General features: G+C 44.9%; 1 protein-coding gene across 2 annotated transcripts in view; it reads left to right on the top strand.

Annotated features, from left to right (window-relative positions):
• GABRG2 (gamma-aminobutyric acid type A receptor subunit gamma2) overlaps positions 1–23,699 on the top strand; it is a 224,204-nt gene that overhangs the window by 94,382 nt on the left and 106,123 nt on the right. The window contains exon 1 of one of the 2 annotated variants that reach the window (XM_033927641.1): positions 776–806. The exons of the other annotated variant lie outside the window; for it this stretch is intronic. The gene's annotated coding sequence lies outside the window, so the exon portion shown is untranslated. Of the gene's footprint in view, positions 1–775; positions 807–23,699 lie in introns of those variants that run through there. 2 annotated transcript variants of the gene reach the window in all.

The following is a 23,699-nucleotide window of genomic DNA, read 5'->3' as shown; positions in this document are numbered from 1 at the left end:
TTCAATAACCTTCAGGCTGTGAGGTTTCTAATACAATCAGGTATGGTAGGTGGGGGGGTTTTTCCTAGAAGGCTTGCACTTAAAAAAAATATATATATATATATCAGAAAGAGCTACAATGGGATTTGAACCTACAGTAAGCCACTTGCTTCTGAACCCACGTCAAATCCCACAAGACAGAGCCTCTGAAGGATGTGTTAAAAATCTAAAGATGTGTGATTTATTTAGTTCAACTAGAAAGATATGTATTGCTATCTCCCCTGTCCCACATACAAAAATCCATAATACTAATAAATAAATCTTTTGACCAGTTTACAACCACCCTTGGTACTGAAGAGGTTAATAGCAGGCTGAACCTTGCAGCCAGTGGCAGCACGCATGTGTTAAATCCCTGCTGCAACAACGTACATCATTTCCACTTTGACCTCTCAGTTAATCTGCATTCAGGCAGTTCGGATCTAGAGAATTGGTTTCCCCCCTTCCTGACGGATTTTGCACGAGTGTATTTCTGCCTTGTGATTGCTCCTTCTTCCAAGCTGCCTTTTCCATTTTGTAGCTGCAGGAAAGGATCCGATTCCTAGCCTGCTTCACATTTATTCTTGCAGGCTGGTACAATGTCTGCTCACATTCATTGTACCTGCTAGGGGGAGGGGGGGTACCAGCACTCACCCATCAATAACAGAAAGGATGACAAAGGGAGGCAGAAAGATGGAGAGAGGTCCCATGAAGCAACCGAACCCTGGAAGCATTGCATCTTCCCACCGAATGATCATCAGGACCCTTCTGCTTCTTTGCCTCATCCATTGGTAAGATGCACAATTCTGCTTAGATTCTGTAGGAAGCAGCTCTGCTGATGCCTTTTGGCATATCCGTAGCCATGGGAATCGGTTTTGTGTTCCGTTCCGCCGTTCTTTCAAGCAAATTAATGGGCTCTGAATAGAATGAGGTGTTTCAAGGCACTTGTTCTTAATGAAATCTGCTGTCCAGGTTAATAATGCAGTCATGGCGTGCCAGGGTGCACAGCAACCATGCCAATGGCTAGCAGTGTTTGTAGATTGTATGCCATTGCCTTACCCTCAGACAAGTGCAGCGGGCTCTCTGTCTAATATTTGTATTTATAGCTGGTTATTTTCAGTGGATCTATAGCATTGCAGAACTCCATAACACCATAAACCAAACAATGCACAGTGCCCAGGAGAGTTCTTGAGCACTGAACTCCCCCCCCCCCCCCATACACACACACACAAAGACGAGCAAACACATCTAGGCTTGTATTCTCTCATGCTGGTGATATTTTAGTTTTCATATAATTGGAGAGGAGAAATTTAACCGGTGCAGGAGTCTGTTTACTGCTGATGTCCATCTGTGCGGACACACCTGGACCTATATGCAAATTTTTGTTATATGCAAGATTTCATTAACATATTTATCTATGTGTGCATGTGTAATCTCGTATATTATCTCTGAATGGCAGAAAGAAATAACATTTTAAAAAAAAGCTATCTCAGTTCCGCTGCAGTGATATGTATCATGCTGAAGCAAGCATTCCTGTAAAAACTGTGGTGTGTGCATTTAACAATTAAAAAAACGAGGATACGGGTAGACTGCTTGTCACAGCATCTGGCTCTTCACAGCCTCTGCTAAGCTTTCGTTAAATGCACACATTTGATTGATTCCACCAATATATCCACCCTAAGTTGATTCCCTCCTTTATTTTGAGTGATCTTTTAAGAATAGACGGCTTGATGTTCGCGCTTACTTTCATATACCAGGTTTGAGGGCTGCCATATTGAAACAGGAAAGCGAGATTAAAGCATGGCAAATGTACTACAAGTCTGTTTCAGTGGTGTTTCCTGTGTAGATCAAAGTCACTTATTGGATGTGTATTGATGATGTCTCTTGTCTAATCCTTGAAGCTGAAATTCATATTTTCATGTGGACTGCAAGAAGTTTTAAGATGTGGGAGATGACAAGGGGTGAGCATGAACATATAATGAGAGTATTGCCAAATATTTTTGATTTACACAAGTTATAAACGTGACGTCTAATGGGTGGTGATACTTGCTATACATGTTACAAACAGAAAAGAAACTTAAGCAGATAGATTTGAAAAGTATGTTACAGTATTTTATGGATGGAGTTTGAAGTGAAACCTCAAGCAGGCAGATATAAAAACTTTTTTTTATATTCCCTAGTCTTTTAGAAAATTACTCAAAACTCACCTATTCCGAGACCAAGACCCTTAATGCCCCTTTCTACCCTCCTCCTCCCCCCGTCCTGATCTACTCCCCTCCCCCTTCTCCCTCCTCTCCCCCCACTTCGCTCCTTGCTGTTTGCAACTCTATGATCAATTTGATATGTAACCACTTGTAATCTCTGTTTAACTAATGTGAACCGCCTAGAACTCTTCGGGGTATGGCGGTATACAAAAATAAAGTTATTATTATTATTTTTGAGGAAATTGATAGAATCTTTATGCCAGAGGCTGGGGGAAAACATTTCAAATTTGAAAAATCAAAACATATGATTGAAACAATTACCATGGATTCTTCAAAATGGATCCACAAGCAGGTAACATTTGCTGCACGGTATTCCAAAATTTGAATTGGATTTTCAAATCTGTTTCAGGTTTTTGTCTGAAAGTTGTAATTTTGGCAAATCAATAGACCTTGAAATCTATTTTTACAGATTATTAAATTGTTTAATGAGTGTATTTCAGCGTATGCATCTCTAAGGGCTCCTTTTATTAAGCCGCAGTAGAGGTTTCTATGGCGGGCCGGCAAAGTAAATGCTCCGACATTCATGGGAATTCTATGAGCGTTGGACCATTTACCTTGCTGGCCTTTACCGCAGCTTTGTAAAAACCAGCATAAATGTCATGCAACAAGGAGGTTTTCTACTGAAAATAAGACAATTTTATGTCCTAAAAATGCTCTAGGGCTTATTTTCGGGGATGTCTCCCTTCCTCCCCTCTCACCCATCCCCTTCGCAACATCTTTCCATCCCTCCCTCCCATCTTCCCACACAGCAGATCCCTGCCGACCCTCCCACTGCGAGACTGACATACCTCTGCTCTAAATAGCAGTGGCGGCATCACTCTGAACAGAGGGAAGGCCCCAGCAGAAAAAGCCTGTTCAGAGTGCTGCTGCCGCCGCTGCTGTTTGGAGTGGAGGTATGTCGGTCTCACATAAGAACCTAAGAACATAAGAATTGCCGCTGCTGGGTCAGACCAGTGGCCCATCGTGCCCAGCAGTCTGCTCACGCGGCAGCCCTTAGGTCAAAAACCAGTGCCCTGAGACTAGCCTTACCTGTGTACGTTGTGGTTGAGCAGGAACTTGCTTAACTTTATCTTGAATCCCTGGAGGGTGTTTTCCCCTATAACAGCCACCAGAAGAGAATTCCAGTTCCCACCACTTTCTGGGTGAAGAACTTCCTTACATTTGTATGGAATCTATCCCCTTTTAGCTTTAGAGAGTGCCTTCTTGTTCTCTCTACCTTGGAGAGGGTGAACAACCTGTCTCTATCTACTAAGTCTATTCCCTTCATTATCTTGAATGTTTTGATCATGTCCCCTCTCAAGGGAGAAGAGGCCCAGTTTCTCTAATCTCTCACTATACGGCTGCTCCTCCAGCCCCTTAACCATTTTAGTCGCTCTTCTCTGGACCCTTTCAAGCAGTACCGTGTCCTTCTTCATGTACAGCGACCAGTGCTGGACGCAGTATTCCAGGTGGAGGCGTGCCATGGCCAGGTACAGCGGCATGATAACCTTCTCCGATCTGCTCGTGATCCCCTTCTTAATCATTCCTAGCATTTTGTTTGCCCTTTTCGCAACTGCCGCGCATTGCGCAGATGGCTTCATCGACTTGTTGACCAGTACTCCCAAGTATCTTTCCTGGGGGGGTCTCTTATACACCAGACTTCCTGTATTTGTGTATAAGATTTTTCTTACCGACATGCATCACCTTATACTTATCCACATTAAACCTCATTTGCCATGTCGCAGCCCATTTCTCAAGCGTGTATATGTCACGTTGCAGGTCTTCGCAATCCTTCTGCGTCTGAGTAACTTCGTATCATCTGCAAATTTAATCTCTTCGCTTGTCGTACCAATTTCCAGGTCATTTATAAATATTTGAAGAGCATGGGTCAAAGCACCGAACCCTGCGGCACTCCACTTGTGACGCTTTTCAGTCCGAGTATTGTCCATTTATCCCAACTCAAGGTCAGAGGGTCGGCGGGGTTCTGCTGTATGGGGGGATGGGAGGGAGGGATGCAAATATGTTGCACAAAGGGATGGGTGAGAGGGGAGGAAAGATGTTGCACATGGTGGGTGGGGGGGAGAGAAAGCACTGCCACCAGCAATTCAGGTAGAACTATTGTTGGGGATGGAGTCGAGGAGTGTCAAGGACATTCAGGAGGGGCTTCGAGGGTCGATCTAAACATAGAAACATAGAAATAGATGGCAGATAAGGGCCACGGCCCATCTAGTCTGCCCACCCTAATGACCCTCTCCTACCTTTCTCTGCGAAAAGATCCCACTTGACGATCCCATTTGGCCTTAAAATCAGGCACGCTGCTGGCCTCAATAACCTGAAGTGGAAGACTATTCCAGCGATCAACCACCCTTTCAGTGAAAAATAATTTCCTGGTGTCCCCATGCAGTTTTCCGCCCCTAATTTTCCATGGATGCCCCCTTGTTGCCGCTGGGCCCTTGAAGAAGAAGATATCTTCTTCCACCTCGATGCGGCCTGTGAGATACTTGAATGTCTCGATCATGTCTCCCCTCTCTCTACGTTCCTTGAGTGAGTATAGCTGTAATTTATCTAGCTGTCCTCGTACGGGAGATCCTTGAGTCCTGAGACCATCCGGGTGGCCATTCTCTGGACTGACTCGAGTCTCAGCACATCTTTGCGGTAATGTGGCCTCCAGAATTGTACACAGGGCTTATTTTTGGGGTAGGGCTTATATTAGGAGCACCTTTAAAAATCATGCTAGGACTTATTTTCGGGGAAACACGGTATAAGTATAGTAAATAGTGAAAGTCTTCAGTATTAAACACTGAAATTAATATGCATTTAGGTTCATTTTTGAAAGAGAAATGAGCAAAAGAATAATAATTCAAATTGCTATTTTTGAAACCCAGGATAAAACAATTTTCTGCAGTTCATTAAAATCTCAAGGAGGCATGTTGGAAGCATGTTTCAGGTGAGACTAGGGCGGTCCTATAATTTGGATGTTGGGGGGGGAGTTTGCTAATGGAATATTGTAAAAACATACAGGGGATAAAATAGAATGTTTTTGACTAGACCTGTTTCAAAAATGACTACGACTCGGATTCTGTAAACGGCGTGTTAACTTAGGCGCTGTTCACATCAAAGGTAGGCCTTGAAAACCCTTGCCTGCATTTACAGTGCCTACCTTTGCTGAAGGCATGATTCTATAAACAGCGCCATCGAGTGATTGACAAGTGATCGTCAGCCACTTTTAAGGCGGACGCTGACAACGGCACCGTTTCTAGAATCCAGGCCTAAGTGCCAAAAGGGTGCCCAAACTGGCCAGATGACTACTGGAAGGATAATAGCATGACCTCCCCCTTTAATCCCCCAGTGGCGACTGACCCCCCTCCCACCTCCCTAAGAGGTAAAAGTGACAGTACATACCAGCTGCAGATATAATGGCTATTCTTAAAGCAGTAAGTAGGTCCTTGGAGTAGCCTAGTGCTTTGTGCAGTGGACTGTAAAGAAGGGGACCTAGGCCCATATCCCATTTGTTGTAGAAAGTGTGACTACCCCCAAAAAACATAGAATACCTGCAGGCATAAGGGTATTGTAGTGGTATACAATTGGGTAGGAAGGGAAGGGATTGGGACTTGTGTACCACTTTTAGTAGTTATACAACCACATTCAAAGTGGTTTACATACAGGTACTTCAAGCATTTTCCCTATCTGTCCCGGTGGGCTCAAAATCTATCTAACGTACCTGGGGCAGTAAAGAATTGAGCAACTTACCCAGGGTTGCAGGGAGCAGCATAGGGTTTGAACCCACAACCTCTGGGTGCTGAGGCTGTAGCTCTAACCACTATACCATATTCTCAGTACATTTTTTACTATTCCTGGAGGGCTCACCATACAATCTAATTGGATTATGATGCGATGTGTACCTGGGACTTATTCTGTGAGTTTACTGCAGCCTGTTCCACTGCTCTGCTGGCCAGTCTAATAAAACTGCTGGCCCCCAGACATCCCAATGGCTTCTTTTTATACATTTTTTCTTTGAAACTGGTCATTTAAGAAAGATGCATTGAGCACAAAACCATCTAAAATAGGGTCATTTTAAAACAAAACAAAAAAAAAAAAAGTTTTTCTGATTAAAAAATGACCATGTTTGGCACTGGAGTTTTGGATAATTTTTGCAAAATGTCCAAAATAGGACATTCACTCTGTCTAAGTGGAAAAATAAACTTTTCTGAAACATGTATTTGGCCAAAAAAAATCTTACAAATCTTTATTTATTAGACATCTTGGGGGAAACTTTCTAATACTTGTCTGCAAATAGCTCCTATAAATGTATTTGCAGCTATACATTTACAAAATGTAGGCGCGATGCATTGACATTTTTGAAGGAGTAGTTTGGGTACAGCTGGAGTGAGTTTATAGAGATAAAAGGTTTATGAAATATGCATAGAGCACATGAACATACTTTGGGAGTAGATGTCAATTTGTTTGAATTTATGTACTATAAATGATAGTTAGGATATAATCTATAATAATAAAATGCTAGCCGCGCATGCACACTCTCGCTGCGTGTTCCCTGAGATCTGATCTGTTGCGCTGTGCTGGCGAGAGTGCGCATGCGCATACGACGTCACCAGCCGACGATCGCCTCCACAAGCCCACTCCCAGCCAGCCGACGATCGCTTCCACAAGCCGGGACTGGGGCACAAAGAGCGCCTCCTGCCCCCCCCTCTACGGGACGAACCGAGAAATGGAGCAGGGCCACCCTCCGCGACAGACCAGAGGAGTCCGAGTCCTTTGCCGCCCCCCCCTTCCCTTCCCTTCCCGCGGACCCGACTACGAACCTGGCGATTCAAGCAGCGTGTGCAGCAGTCTTCACATGCTGCTTTGGGGCCTTCTATTGCCCTGATTTGCTCTGCCGCATCTCTGATGATGTCATCAGGGACGTGCCAGAGTAAATCAGGGCAGTAGAAGAACCCGAAGCAGCATGTGAAGACTGCTGCACATGCAGCTTGAATCACCAGGTTCGCAGTCGGGCCCGCAGGAAGTGAAGGGGTGGGTGGCAAGGACTCTCTATCCGAGTAAAGAACAAACGGCAGAGACCAGGCCTGTACTAACTCCCGTGGACAGGGGGAGCAGGAAGAGGTGCTGATGGACAGGGGGAGAAAAATGAAGGGAGGCCTACTGCTGGACAGGGGGAGCAGGAAGAGGTGCTGATGGACGGGGGGGAAAGGAAGGGAGGCCTACTGCTGGACAGGGGGAGCAGGAAGAGGTGCTGATGGACAGGGGGAAAAATGAAGGGAGGCCTACTGATGGACAGGGGGAGCAGGAAGAGGTGCTGATGGACAGGGGGAAAAATGAAGGGAGGCCTACTGCTGGACAGGGGGATCAGGAAGAGGTGCTGATGGACGGGGGGAAAGGAAGGGAGGCCTACTGCTGGACAGGGGGAGCAGGAAGAGGTGCTGATGGACAGGGAGGGGGGAAATGAAGGGAGGCATACTGCTGGACAGGGGGAGCAGGAAGAGGTGCTGATGGACGGGGGAAAGGAAGGGAGGCCTACTGCTGGACAGGGGGAGCAGGAAGAGGTGCTGATGGACAGGGAGGGGGGAAAGGAAGGGAGGCCTACTGCTGGACAGGGGGAGCAGGAAGAGGTGCTGATGGACGGGGGGAAAGGAAGGGAGGCCTACTGCTGGACAGGGGGAGCAGGAAGAGGTGCTGATGGATGGGGGGGAAGGAAGGGAGGCCTACTGCTGGACAGGGGGAGCAGGAAGAGGTGCTGATGGACAGGGGGGAGGTAAAACAAAGGGAGAAGGGCTGCTGCTGGATAAGGGGAGCAGTGAAGGGGTGGTGGTGGACACAGGGGAGGTAAAAAGAAGGGAGAATGGACAGGGAGAAACGCAAGGGGTGGTGGTCGACAGCCAAAAGAAAGAAAGACAGAAATACAGAAAGCGGCTAAGGAGACAGAGAAAGAAAGAAATAAAGGCAGACACACACATATATTCTAGCACCCGTTAATGTAACGGGCTATAAAGCTAGTATTTTTATAAAGTCACACATGCTCTTATTGTGCCTTTATCAAGTTAAGGGGAATTCCATGAAGCAGCCTATCAGGTGAAGCCCCCTGACTGACTGAGAGGTTTGTGAATCTTCATATAAGCATTTAACTATTATGCTCAATTTTGGGACATTATTTTAAAAAACAAAAAAAACATTAAGGCATGCTAATACACAGTGGCGTACCTAGGGGGGGGGCGGGGGGGGCGGGCCGCCCCGGGTACCAGCCCTAAGGGGGTGTTCCCGGCCTTGCCGTTCAGTCCCCCGCCACCCCCGAAGGACCGCTCGCCCCCCTGGCCTCCCCGCACCACCTATGAACAGCCGCAGCAGGATCGCGAAGTCAGCGTCAGCATCCCTGCGCTGCTTCCTACGACGCGATCCCGCCCCTCCTCTGACGTCAGAGGAGGGGCGGGACCGTGGCGCAGGAAGCAGCAGGGATCGCTGACGCTGACTTCGCGATCCTGCTGCGGCTGTTCATAGGTGGTGCGGGGAGGCCAGGGGGGCGAGCGGTCCTTCGGGGGTGGCGGGGGACTGAACGGCAAGGCCGGGAACACCCCCTTAGGGCTGGTACCCGACGCTGACTTCGCGATCCTGCTGCGGCTGTTCATAGGTGGTGCGGGGAGGCCAGGGGGGCGAGCGGTCCTTCGGGGTGGGTCGGGGCATCAGGCCTTCAGGGTGGGGCGGGCGGGCAGGCAAGCAGGCTTTCAAGGGGGAGGGGGTGACAGGCAGGCAGGCAGGCCTTCAAGGGGGGACAGGCCTTCGGGGGGGGGTGCAGACATTCAAGGGGTGCAGGCCTTCAAGGGGGGCAGGCAGGCCTTCAGGGGGGTGCAGACCTTCGGGGGGGGGTGTAGGCCTTTGGGGGGGTGCAGACCTTCAAGGGGGTGCAGGCCTTCAAGGGGGGAAAGGCAGGCAGGCCTTCAAGGGGGGGACAGGCCTACAAGGGGGGGGGACAGGCCTCCAAGGGGGGGGACAGGCCTACAAGGGGGGGGACAGGCCTTCAAGGGGGGGTGCAGGCCTTCAAGGGGGGGTGCAGGCCTTCAAGGGGGGTGCAGGCCTTCAAGGGGGGAAAGGCAGGCAGGCCTTCAAGGGGGGGACAGGCCTTCAAGGGGGAGACAGGCCTTCAAGGGGGGGAAAGGCAGGCAGGCAGGCCTTAAAGGGGGGACAGGCCTACAAGGGGGTGGGACAGGCCTTCAAGGGGGGGACAGGCCTTCGGGGGGGTGCAGACCTTCAAGGGAGTGCAGGCCTTCGGGGGGGGGGTGCAGTCCTTCAGGGGTGGGGTTTAGGCCTTCAGAGGGGGACAGACCTTCGGGTGGGAGGTAAAGTCCTTCGGGGGGTGCAGGTCTTCAGGGGTGGGGTGTAGCCCTTCGGAGGGGGGACAGACCTTCGGGGGAGGGGGGGTCCTGGTGTAAAAGTACACAGAGGGAGAGAGGGAAGGGGGGGTTCAAAGATACATGCATATGCCAGACTTTGGGGGTTAGAAATAATGGGTCTAAAAACAGAGGAGTGGGAGAGAGATGGTGCATAATGGGATTTAGGGAGGGAAGGAACAGAAAGGGAGAGAACTTGGAAACAGGGGATGGTGTGGAGGGGGGATAGAGATACTGGATAGGAGGATAGTTGGGAACAGAAAGGGAGAGATGGTGGATCCTGGGGTGGTGGGGAGTTGAGAAAAGGTGAATCTGTGGATGGAGACAAAAAAAAGGAAAGATGCCAGATCTCCGGGAGAGGGAAGGGAAACGGAAGGGGAGAACAGAGATGGCAGACGGATGGTTAGCACGGAGAAAGGAGACCCTGGCAAGCAAGACAACAAGAGCCTGGGACCAACAAGATTTGAATATTGATCAGAGAACAAAAGGTAGAAAAAATAATTTTATTTTCTGTTTTGTGATTACAATATGTTAGATTTGAAAAGTGTACATGAGACAGCTTGAAATGGGAACTTTTCTATTTTTGTGAATGGCAAGGCTGAGTTCAGTTAAAATATATGCTTTATAAGAAAATATAATAATGTGTTTTATAAAGTTTATAAGCATTGCTGGCATACTCGGTGAGGTGTTCCTAGTGTTGGTGGTGGTGGTAGCATGTCAGTGTGTTGAGAGGAAGAGGTAGTTTGGGAAATTCTGCTGAGCAAACTCTGGGCCCATTTCCACCCCCAGTTAGTCCACTCCACTCAACTGGTTCACACACTGAGTGGGTCTTTGGGTGTTATTTCTGGGTAGTTGTTTTAGAATCTCTTCCAGTGGTTTGTCAGTATCTCCTTCTGGTCCAAGGAAGGAAACTTTGTCAACCTTAGCATTGACCTTCAGAATATGTTTGTAACAGCGCTGCTTGTGTGGCATTAGGCTATGTAGTGATCGAAAGAAAAAAACAGACCTTTGCACATTTTTGCACTATATGGTGGGTGTATGAGGAGATTCATTTCCTGCACAGTTAAGTCCATTTTTTCTACTGAATAATAGTATAGGTACAATGAAAGTAAATAGCAAAAATGTTTGAGTAGATAATTAAGGAAATCTTTTTCATATTGCTTGCTTATGGACTGGGAAAAAAGACTGTTCAAGCAAATGTCTCCAGAACTGCTTTAATGGAAAAATGTGATTTTTTTTTTTTTAAGTACTTTGTGAAATTTATTGTTGTTGTGAAATTTATTGTTATACTTTGTTTAAACTTAAAAAGCGGTGTCATTAACAGTGAATCTAATCGAAAAATCGATTCAACAGGGTGAATCGGATCGAATGAAATATTTTTCTCTGAATCGGGCAGCACTATTGGCTACCATGAGAATGGGCTACTGGGCATGATGGACCATTGGTGTGACCCAGTTAGGCTATTCTTATGTTATGTTCTCATCTGTAGGGGCCTTTGTTTTCACTTCTTATTTTAATGTATTTTTTTCCTGGGAACTTATCAGTGTTTTTTTATAATGGGAACAAAAATGGAAGAGAATTAATGTGTGTGGAATGGGGGGGGGTAACTAATTTCTTCAGCTAAATAATTCAATCCACTTCAAACAGACATAGGAGAACTCACGCACCATTCACACACCCTCCAACCAAAAACGTCAAAAGAAAAAAAACTGTTCGACAACCTCCTAGCCATTCGAGCTGCAACACTTGACCCCCAACTCTACAACCTATTGACCTCGACCACAAACTACAAAACCTTAAAAAAAGAAATAAAAACCCTTCTATTAAAAAAACACATAAAACCAAACTAACATAATCAGAACTGTCCCAAGCATCACCTGCAACTACTCCATATGTACTTCTGATGTCATGACAATTCAGACATAATTTATGTTATGTTATGTTTGGAATAATGGTTACATAAATGAGGTTCAATAAAAGAAAATTTTCTGTGGGAGCATTTGTTGGAACTTCTGTTATCCTGATTTCTTCTATCTGTGGGCTTTCTTTAGCTAACCTACTTATCTGGGGCTTTCCACTTCTGCAGCTGCCCTTTTCACGGTCCACTTTGCCCTTGCACTCTCTGGGGAGGGGGGGTTGGGTCTGGGCTTGGTGGGGTAGGTGTGTCTGGTAGTTTTGTCTGGGTGGTGGCTGGGTGTTTCTTGGGTGCTTGTTGTGCGGATTGGTGTGTCTGGTGAGCGGTCTGGGTGTTGTTGCTTGTGGGGGTTTTTTTCATTATAAAATATGGCTGAGGGTCTAGTCCGGCTTATTATTCTTGTGGGTTCTGGGGTGGGATTTGTTTGCTTGCCCCAAGTTTTGGCCTTTTGTTGTGTATTGCTATGCCTCTCATTGGCAATTTTCTCTTGGGAGAGGCTTGTTCATGCTTGTTGTTGCTGTTACTCTCATTCTGTGTTCTTTTTGATAATGTATAAGTTTCTGTACAGACCATGGTTGCTTGTCTGGACCTTTTGCCATTCTCAATAAAAATACTTTGGAAAAAAAAAAAAAAAAAAAAAGAAAATTTTCACTGCCTGTTTCTATTCTGACCATTTATTCCATTTCATGGTTATTGCAAAAAAAAAAAAAAAAAAAAATTTTACATGAGGGGGGGGGGGGGGGTGTCAAAAAATGATGGGCCCCGGGTGCCACATACCCTAGGTACGCCACTGCTAATACATAAGAAAATAGGGAAAGGAAAGGGGACTTGCATGCTGCCATTTTGTTGCTTTGGAATTTCAGAGGTGGGTCAGAGCAGTGCCCAGCAGTCCGCTCACGCGGCGGCACTTAGGTCAAAGACCTAACTGAGACTAGCCTTGCCTGCATACGTTCCAGTTCAGCAGGAACTTGTCTAACTTTGTCTTGAATCCTTGGAGGGTGTTTTCCCCCATAACAGCCTCCGGAAGAGCGTTCCAGTTTTCTACCACTCTCTGGGTGAAGAAGAACATCCTTACGTTTGTACAGAATCTATCCCCTTTTAACTTTAATAATAATAATAACTTTATTTTTGTATACCACAATACCACAAAAAGTTCAGAGCGGTTTACAATGCAAGAGACTGTACAGCGAAGATACAATGCAAAAGAATGTACAATGCAGTTGTGGGCAGTTTACAGTGTAAGAGACTGTACATGTACAGCGAAGATACAATGCATGAGAAAGTACAGTACAGTTGAGAGCAGTTTACAATGCAAGAGACTGTCCATATACAGCGAGGATACAATGTCAGAGAATGTACAATGCAGTTGAGAGCAGGCACTAAAGAAATTTATCAAAGAGGTAAGATTTGAGAGATTTCCTGAAGAATGAGTAGGATGGAGCAGATGAGATGAGGGTAGTCAGGCAGTCAGCCCTCTCGTTCTCTCCACTTTGGAGAGGGTGAACAATCTGTCGTTATCTACTAAGTCTATTCCCTTCATTATCTTGAATGTTTCGATCATGTCCCCTCTCAGTTTCCTCTTTTTAAAGGAGAAGAGGCCCAGTTTCTCTAATCTCTTGCTGTATGGCAACTCCTCCAGCAGCATGATAAACTTCTCCGATCTGCTTGTGATCCCCTTAATCATTCCTAGCATTCTGTTCGCCCTTTTCACAGCCGCCACGCATTGTGCGGACGGCTTCATAAGAACATAAGCAATGCCTCCACTGGGTCAGACCTGAGATCCATCGTGCCCAGCAGTCCACTCACGCGGCGGCCCAACAGGTCCAGGACCTGTTCAGTAATCCTCTATTTATACCCCTCTATCCCCTTTTCCAGCAGGAAATTGTCCAATCCTTTCTTAAACTGTGTACTGTACTCTGCCCTATTACGCCCTCTGGAAGCACATTCCAGGTGTCCACCACTCGTTGGGTAAAGAAGAACTTCCTAGCATTCGTTTTGAATCTGTCCCCTTTCAACTTTTCCGAGTGTCCTCTTGTTCTTTTATTTTTTGAAAGTTTGAAGAATCTGTCCCTCTCTACTCTCTCTATGCCCTTCATGATCTTATAAGTCTCTATCATATCCCCTCTAAGTCTCCTCTTCTCCAGGGAAAAGAGACCCAGTTTCTCCAATCTCTCAGCATATGAGAGGTTTTCCATCCCTTTTATCAAAAGTGTCGCTCTCCTCTGAACCCTCTCGAGTAACGCCATATCCTTCTTAAGGTACGGATACCAATATTGGACGCAGTATTCCAGATGCGGGTGCACCATCGCCCGATACAATGGCAAGATAACTTCTTTTGTCCTTGTTGTAATACCCTTCTTGATTATGCCTAGCATTCTATTTGCTTTCTTAGCGGCTGCTGCGCACTGTGCCGTCGGCTTCATTGTCATGTCCACCATTACCCCCAAGTCCCTTTCTTGGTTACTCTCATTCAATAATATCCCTCCCATCGTATAGTTGTACCTCGGGTTTCTGTTTCCCACATGCAATACTTTACATTTCTCAACGTTGAACTTCATCTGCCATCTCGCCGCCCATTCCCCCAGTTTGTTTAAGTCCCTTTGCAATTCTTCGCATTCCTCTTTAGTCCCAGCTCCACTAAATAGTTTTGTATCATCCGCAAATTTTATTATCTCACACTTCGTGCCTGTTTCTAGATCATTTATGAATATATTAAATAGCAGCGGCCCGAGCACTGAGCCCTGGGAACACCACTCGTGACCCTCATCCACTCCGAGTAGTGGCCCTTCACCCCTACTCTCTATTTCCTACCCGCCAACCAGTTTCTGATCCATCTATGTACATCTCCGTCCACTCCATGGTTCTTCAGTTTCCGGAGTAGACGCTCGTGAGGCACCTTGTCAAAGGCTTTTTGGAAATCAAGGTATATGATGTCTATGGGGTCTCCTCTGTCCATCAGTTGGTTAATTCCTTCGAAGAAGTGCAATAAGTTCGTTAGGCACGATCTCCCCCTGCAGAAACCATGTTGGCTTGTTATCAGAAGTTTGTTTCTTTCCAAATGTTCATCGATGTGTTCTTTAATCAGTGCTTCCGCCATTTTCATCGACTTGTCGACCAGTACTCCCAAGTCTCTTTCCTGGGGGTCTCTCCAAGTACTGCACCGGACATCCTGAATTTGTGTATAAGAGTACAAAAGTGCAAACTACATAACAAAGAATACTATCAGTGGAGGTGGCAAATCATTCCCGGACGGGAATCAGTCAATACGGTGGAGCATACAACAGTCTACTTAACTGAATGACTATTGTGCCGTAATACAAGACAAAGCCACTGGTTGAATAAGTCCCCCTTTTTCCTTTACCCAGAAGGTATGCTAAGCTCTAAATACGGTATTTTTTAGGAAGTATGAACCCCCCCCCCCCCTTAAATCACAGGTCGGGAGTCTCTGGCTCCTGCTAGACTCAACACTCTGATCTCACAAATTCAAACAACCTTTAAAAATTGTCTCAATCACCTACGTCAACTAAGAAATCTCTCCATATATTGAAAAGACAAGTCTGATCACAGTGGGCCATGCCACGATAACATCATGACTAGACTACTGTAATGCTCTGTACACTGGTCTAATCAAAAGGAGTTTGCATCAGCTGTAACTAATTCAGAATGCTGCAAAGACCAACAACCCCAAAACCCGCACTAGCTGAAACAGAGTGAGATCTATCTAGATAAACTTATCCAATCAAGTTTCATCAATGAAAAGATATTTTCCTGTTAAGGTCATGATACACCAACAGGGAAACCTTAAAAAAAAAAAATACCCCAAGGTTATAACAAATGTGATCTCAAAAGCCAGACAAGGTTTTTGCCTCATCTGAGTGACATTGGTTACGTCTGTAAAGAAGTGAATTGTTGACCACAATAGGAAAGGTATTTCTTTTAAAAGAAAGATTGTAATACTAATTTTGTTCTCGCTCATTGACAAGAGTGACTTAAAAGTGTGGGTCTAGTAGAAATCAAATCTGTGGGACTTTCTAGGATGCGTGTGAAATCCAAACTCAGTGTTCTCCCCAGAACTTTTTTTCCAGCCGGGTGGCATGAAAAAGTAACCGGGGAGAGCACTGCAGACTTCTTGCCACTTCAAGAGAAACAAAATCACCTTCTGCCCAATTGGTACCCATTGCCCACCCAATTGTTTCCAGTAAGTCATTTGTTGTGTTTATTGTTAATAAATGTTTGACTTTCTTTAGTAAGGCTACATGCTTATTTTAAATGTAAACCACCTTGAAACTACATATAGGCGATATATCAAATTTTAAATAAACTTTGAAACTTTGATTATCCCACTAAATTAGGAAGATTAAGGAAACCTGTAAAATAATTAAACAAAAGTATTTCAGGAGATATCAAACGAGCAATTGGAAAATTGAGAAGCCAAAGGCTTCATGGTTTAGCATCATTTTCCAGCCCCTGTCTTTATTATTGACAGAAAGACTTTTCTTTAATTGTAGAAATCCCAGTCATCTGGAAAGAAAGGAGTTGTTTGTGATTCTAGAAACTGAACTTGCCTTTCCACAGAAATAAGTTTAACATCAAATTCCATAAGCTTGGAGATTCAGTCCTGGTCACCACTGACCATGCATTACATAAAGAAACTTCTTAAGGCCCAGATGACTTTAGAAACCATAGGCAAAGTTAAAGGCTTTGGCTTCTGGATATCAGGAAATCTGCCTCCATCACTTTCAAAACTGAACACTACGCAGGGGGAGCCCTGAGGTAAGGCGAAAGAGTCCTCTGCAGGACTCAATGAAGATCTTTCTAGGGGAGAGTTCACCTTCCAAGAGTCACTACATTTAAAATTTGGAGTTAAATATTGATCCATACCGTCCTTCACAGATGATATAGCCAATGGATCTTACTTTAAGTTTTAAGTTTCAAGTTTCAAGTTTATTATGGGACTTGATAAATCGCTTAATCGGATATTCTAAGCGATTTACATTTAAAATTTACAACGTAAAATCAAAAAACAATAACAATGCAATACATAATAATATATACAATTTAAATAATGGCTAAAATATTCTAAATTTAAACAATGTTAAATACTGGGAAAGGAGGGATGAAATATAATTTTAAAGTAAAGAAGAAACATTAAGGGCAAATACAAAAAGGATATAGTTAAAACAGGTTCAACCAAATAAATAATTCATGAAGTATAAAATTATGTAGAAAAGGCATCTTTAAAAAGGAAAGTTTTTAACTCAGATTTAAATTTTCTAAGGTCTTTCTCCTCCCGTAAAGTAATAGGGAGGGCGTTCCAAGTTTGAGGTGCCGTACAAGAAAAAATGAGTTGTCTTTAGCATAACTTTCCTCTTATGCATATTTCATAAGCCAACATTGACTCACTGGCTTCCAATTATTTCTAGTCTATTTCAAATGTGCTTGCTTTACATTTAAGATCTTGTATTGCATTTTTCCTTCCTTACCTCCTCTATTTTGGAATTCTATAAGATCTGAGATTACCAAACCTACTCCAATTATTCCGCAAACATCTGAAAACTTGGCTTTTTTCAAAATTGTGATCTTCGCTTCCTTCTATATTATCCCTATCCCTACTGTATTTTTTTTTTCCTTCATTTTCTGTAAACCCTGTCGAGCTCTATTTTTATAGAGAAGATGTGATATATAAGCTTAATGTTTAGTTTAATTTCCCAAATATTCCAAGTTTCCTGAATCTAAAATGATCCAAAAGCATTCCAAAGGGCATGCCTGTGGATAAACATTGCCCACATAAGGATAACATAGTAACATAGTAGATGACAGCAGATAAAGACCCAAATGGTCCATCCAGTCTGCCCAACCTGATTCAATTTAAATTTTTTAATTTTTTTTTCTTAGCTATTTCTGGGCAAGAATCCAAAGCTCTACCCAGTACTGTGCTTGGGTTCCAACTGCCAAAATCTCTGTTAAAACCTACTCCAGCCCATCTACACCCTCCCAGCCCATCCCCCACCAAACGGCCATACACAGACACAGACCGTGCAAGTCTGCCCAGTACTGGCCTTAGTTCAATATTTAATCTTATTTTCTGACTCTAGATCCTTTGTGTTTATCCCACACTTCTTTGAACTCAGTCACAGTTTTACTCTCCACCATCTCTCTCGGGAGCGCATTCCAGGCATCCACCACCCTCTCCGTAAAGTAGAATTTCCTAACATTGCCTTTGAATCTACCACTCCTCAACCTCAAATTATGTCCTCTGGTTTTTACCATTTTCCTTTCTCTGGAAAAGATTTTGTTCTACGTTAATACCCTTCAAGTATTTGAACGTCTGAATCATATCTCCCCTGTATCTCCTTTCCTCTAGGGTATACGTATCCAGGGCTTCCAGTCTCTCCTCATAATAGAATTCTAGTAATTATTTGCTTTCTTAACTGTCACTGCACAGTGAGCAGAGTTTCAACATATGATTAACGATGAAACGTAGATTCTCTCCTAGATGGTGACTCTTAGGGCTCCTTTTATAAAGCCGCATTAGCGGTTTAACGCATGTAATAGCACATGCTAATTTGCTGGCAGCGCTAGCCGCTACCACCTCCTCTTGAGCAGGCGATAGTTTTTCGGCCAGCACGGGGGTTAGCACGCACTAAAAATGTGCGTACGATAAAGTCGCTAACGCGGCTTCATAAAAGGAGCCCTCAATGTTCAACCTTGCATCATGTAGCTATAATTTGGGATCCTCTTTCTTTCAAGCATCACTTCTCACTTTACACTCGCTCATATTAAACATCATCTGTCATTGGGATTACCAGTCTCACAAGGTCCTCTTGCAATTTTTCACAGTCCTTTAGTGATTTAACAACTTTGAATAATAACTTTGTTATCAACAAATTTTGGACTTCTTTTACAAAGCCACGGTAGAGATTTCTACTGCAAGCCAGTGAGGTAAATGATCTCACACTCATAACAATTCTACGAGTGTTGGAGTATTTACCTCGACAGCCCACGGTAAAAGCCTCTACCGCAGCTTTGTAAAAAACAATGTGAATTAGTTCATCAGTTATTACCATCTCCAGAACATGTTTAAATATATTAAAAAGCAGCGTCCCAGAACAGACTCCTGGAGAACCCCACTATCTACCAATTCTACCTCTCTTATCAAATAATTATAATCTTTAGACCAACTCAAAATATGAAGGACAGTAATCTCCACTATCAGAAAAAAAATGTCTAAACACTGTTAAAGGAGGAGAAAAGCCTCAGATCCCCGTATGCTGCAAGTACAAGACTGAAGAGAGGGAAACCACCTCATCGGCCAATAAACCTCCAAACTTGAGCAAATGCTCTAGTATGCTTCTACAGTCTTGTATTTCCAGCATACGTTGATCTGAGGCTTTTTTCCTCCTTTAACAGTGTTTAACGGTGTTTAGACATTTTTTTTGATAGTGAGGATTACTGTCCTTCATATTTTGAGTTGGTCTAAAGATTATAAGTATTTCATAAGAGAGGTAGAATTGGTGGATATTGATTTTTCCCTCTTTCCTACTCCATTGAAAATATCTACCTTTTAACCCTACTCTTTGTTTTCTTGGAGGATTAGGCCTAGTAGTTACTGCAGCAGCCTAAGAACTTGGGCAACTGAGTTTGATTCCCATTGCGGCTCCTTGTGACTTTGGGCCAGAGCTGACAATGGGTCAATGGGTCATAGGTCAAATGGGTCAACAATAGTATAGAGGTCATGCGGGTCACAGGTTAGTGTCCGTGACCCACTGACCCACAATAAAATTTATCCATAGCAGTTTGAAATTTTAATATAATGCTGAAAATAAGTTTTTTTTTTTTCTTTCTGATTTCGGTGTCTGCACAATAAAATATCATTGCAGTTATCCATTAAAATATAGAGGGTTAAGTTCGACAAAGCAGAATGAAGAATTGCAGAGAGCATACATACAGTCATATATACATTAATAATGGAAAATAAATAATAATAAAAATAAAAGAAGAGGAGAACTTTCATCATTGCTGTCACAATTAGAAGTACAGTAAATTCTCAGCTATCCAGCACCCAAGGGGATAACTGTAGTTTCTGGTTGCTTGAGAGTTACTGTAAAAATAGTTTTGTCTCCTTTCCCATCTCACTCTATCATCCCCCTACCACCACTTGTAGATCCAGTAAGTAAAAGTAAGAGGACAAGAAGGCTGCTTGGGTTCTCAAAAGTAGTAGCTGAGAAGGTAAGGAATAAGAGGTTAGCTTTCATAAGCTACAAAAGAGGAAGACAGGCAAAAATATCTGGAAAAGTTAAGAGAGGCTGGTCATATAGTCAGGAAAGTAAAGATGCAAATGAAAGAAAAAATAGCTAACATGGTAAAACAGGGAGCCAAGACATTTTTTAGATATATTAGTAATAGGAAGAAGTGCAAAAGTGGCATTGTGAGACTCAAAAGGTGAAGGGGAGGAATATGTAGAAGCTGATAAATAAAAGGCTGAATTGCTTAACATATATTTCTGTTCTGTGTTCACGGCTGAAGCACCAGGAGCGGGACCGTAGAAGACAAACGTGAATAGGAATGGAGGAGTAATAGACCCTGATCGATTTTCAGAGGGTTGTGTTTGTGAGGAGCTAGCTAAAATAAAGCTAGACAAAGCGATGGGGCCGGATGCTGTACATTGGAGGGTGCTGAAGGAACTTAGGGAAGTTCTGGTAGCTCTGCTGACTGACCTTTTCAACGAGTCTAGAGTCGGGAGTGGTACCGGAGGACTGGAGAAGGGCAGATGTGTCCCTCTCCACAAAAGTGGAAGTAAGGAAGACGTAGGGAATTACAGGCCGGTAAGTCTGACTTCTATGTTGAGCAAATTAATAGAAATGCTTTTAAAATAGAGAATGGTCAAGTTTCTGGAATCCTGTGAATCTTGTCAGACAAATCTGATCAATTTCTTTGACTGGGTGACCAGAGAATTGAATAGAGGATGTGCGCTAGATGTGGTGTATTTAGATTTTAGCAAAGCCTTTAACAGTGTTCCACACAGACGTCTAATAAATAAACTGAGTGCCCTTGGGATGGGTCCCAAAGTGATAGGCTGGGTCAAGAAATGGTTGAGTGGAAGGCGACAGAGGGTAGTGAGCAATGGAGATCGCTCTGAGGAAAGGGATGTCACCATTGGTGTGCCTAAAGGTTCTGTTCTTTTTAACATTTTTATAAACGATATTGCTTAAGGGTTGCCAGGTAAGATTTGCCTCTTTGAAGATGATACCAAAATCTGCAATAGAGTACACACGCTGAATGCTGTGAATATAATGTGACCATTTATTTTTTCATCAAAAAGGGACATCTATTAATATTCAGTCCCGCCTCCAATCCCGCCCTAGCTACACCCCAATCCCACCCTAGCCCCGCCCCCAATTTCTTCCTTTCGTTTTCATGTACACACAATATCTTATTATTTCATAATGGTAACCATAAAATTTTTAAAAAACCACAAAGCACCCTATCCGCAGAGAAAATGTTAATTATTTATATTTGGGGGGTTTTCAACGATGTTACCTCAGTAACTAGAGAAACATAGACAAATATAGTGCAAAATATAGACAGCAGATATAAATTCTCAAAACAGACACATTTTTATCACTAAATTGAAAATAAAATCATTTTTCCTACCTTTGTTGTCTGGTGATTTCATGAGTCTCTGGTTGTATTTCCTTCTGACTGTGCATCCTATATTTCATTTCTTTCTGCACTCAGGCCCAACAATTGTCCCTTTCTATTCCCTCCCTACTTCCTTCCTATGTCCTTAGTGCCCCCAGATCCAGTGTCAGTTCTCCTTTGTACTTTTGTTCCAGGTCTCCCTCTCACTCTCTCCCTCCTCTGTTATGATCTTGCCTCTCTCTGCTCTTCCTCAGGGGCTCTCCCCCTCTGTCTGCACCTCCCAAAGTCCTGCTTCTGCTTTCTGTCTTTCCCCTTTGGTCCAGGCCTTTATCTCTCTAGTCTTTCTTCTACTTACAACCCCCCCTTCTCTGCCGTTTTCTCTCCTTTCTTCATCCCTCCTTCCTATGTCCCCTCACTGCCTTCCAGCCTTTGTCCCAACCCCTCCCAAAAAGCCTGCTGGCCTACCTCCCCAAAGCCAGCCTTCCCCAAAGCCAGTCTGCCTGTCTACCTCCCCCAGAGCCAGCCTTCCTGCCTCCCCCAAAGTCAGCCAGTCTGCCTGCCTACCTGCCCCAGAGCCAGCCAGCCTACCTGCCTCCCCCAGAGCCTGCCTGCCTGCCTACCTCCCCCAAAGCCTGCCTAACTACCTCCATCCCCCAGAGCCAGCCAGCCTGCCTGCCTACCTCCCCAAAGCCTGCCTGCCTGCCTACCTCCCCCAAAGCCTGCCTACCTACCTCCATCCCCCAGAGCCAGCCAGCCTGCATGCCTACCTCCCCAGAGCCTGCCTGCCTGCCTGCCTACCTCCCCCAAAGCCTGCCTACCTACCTCCCTCCACCAGAGCCAGCCAGCCTGCCTGCCTGCCTACCTACCTCCCTCCCCCAGAGCCAGCCTGCCTGCCTACCTCCTCCCCCCCTACCGCGGAGAACAAAAGCCTCCCTCCAGGCCCGATTTAGATCCACTGCCGCTGCTCCTCTGCTGCCACTACTCGAACCCGGAAGCCTTCTTCCCGACGTCAATTCTGACGTCGGAGAGGACGTTCCGGGCCAGCTAGGCAGCGATTGGATGGCCTGGAACGTCCTCTCCGACATCAGAATTGACGTCGGGAAGAAGGCTTCTGGGTTCGAGTAGTGGCAGCAGAGGAGCAGCGGCGGTGGACCTAAATTGGGCCTGGAGGGAGGCTTTTTTTTTTTTTGGTGCAGCAGGGGAGGGACAGGAAGCGATCGCCTGTCCCATTGTCCCCGTGCACAGCTTTGGGACGCTGTCCCTGAAAACGGGACATTTTGGCGTCCCGAAGCTGTGTGTGGGGACAACGGGACAGAGGATCCGAAAACGGGACTGTCCCGTTCAAAACGGGACGTATGGTCACCTTATGTGAATAACATGAAGAAAGACCTGGTGAAGCTTGAAGAATGATCTAAAACTTGGAAGCTACTATTTAATGCTGCAAAAACCCAAGGGAATGGTACAGTTTAGGGGGTGAATAACTTATGTGCATGACAGAAGGGTGGGACTTGGGTGTACCTTCAAAAAGATATAAAAAGGATGGAGTTGGTCCAGAGGAAGGCTACTAAAATGGTGTGTGGTCATCGTCATAAGGCATATGGGGACAGACTTAAAGATCTCAATCTGTATACTTTGGAGGAAAGGCGAGAGAGGGGAGATATGATAGAGACGTTTAAATACCTACATAAGTAAACGCACAGGAGTCAAGTCTCTTTCATTTAAAAGGAAACTCTAGACTGAGAGGGTATAGGATGAAGTTAAGAGATGATAGGCTCCGGAGTAATCTAAGGAAATACTTGTTTACAGAAAGGGTGGTAGAGACAGACACTGTGTCTGAATTCAAAAGGGCCTGGGATAGGCACGTGGGATCTCTCGGAGGGAGAAAGTGCTGATGGTTACTACGGATGGGCAGACTAGATGGGACATTTGGCCTTTATCTGCCATCATGTTTCTATGTTTCTCTTCTTTTGGGGTCACATTCTCTCCCACTTTCTCTATCCCTTTCACTTCCACGTTCTCTCCCCCTTCTCCCCTACTTTCTCATCCCTCCCTTCCTCTCTTACCCGAAGTAGAAGAGCTGGTCCTGACAAGCCCCTCCCTTCCTCCATTCCTGAAACAGCAGAGATGGTCCTGACAACCCCCTCCCTCTGTTCCCAAAGCAGTAGAGCCGGTCCTGACAACCCCCTCCCTCCTTCCCTCTGTTCCCGAAGCAGCAGAGCCAGTCCTGATAACCCCCCTCCCTACCTCACTTAAAGCAGTAGCGGCAGTCGGTGAGCAGAGGAAGCACTAGTAAACAGGCAACTTCTCTGCTGCTGATGCCTCTAGGGCTGGAGGGAGCAAGAGAGGGGAGGGGGTGTTGGGTCAGGAGCACGACTTTGAACTGAGGAGCGCGGGAGACAATTTTTTTTTCGGACAACCTTTTTTGGGTTGGTTGAGAGTGCCGATTAACTGAGTGCTGGTTAACTGAATGTCTACTGTACTTGGCAG

Source organism: Geotrypetes seraphini, chromosome 18 (genome assembly GCF_902459505.1).
Source record: "Geotrypetes seraphini chromosome 18, aGeoSer1.1, whole genome shotgun sequence".
Classification (NCBI taxonomy): Eukaryota; Metazoa; Chordata; class Amphibia; order Gymnophiona; family Dermophiidae; genus Geotrypetes; species Geotrypetes seraphini.
This window is presented reverse-complemented; position numbering and strand designations above follow the sequence as displayed.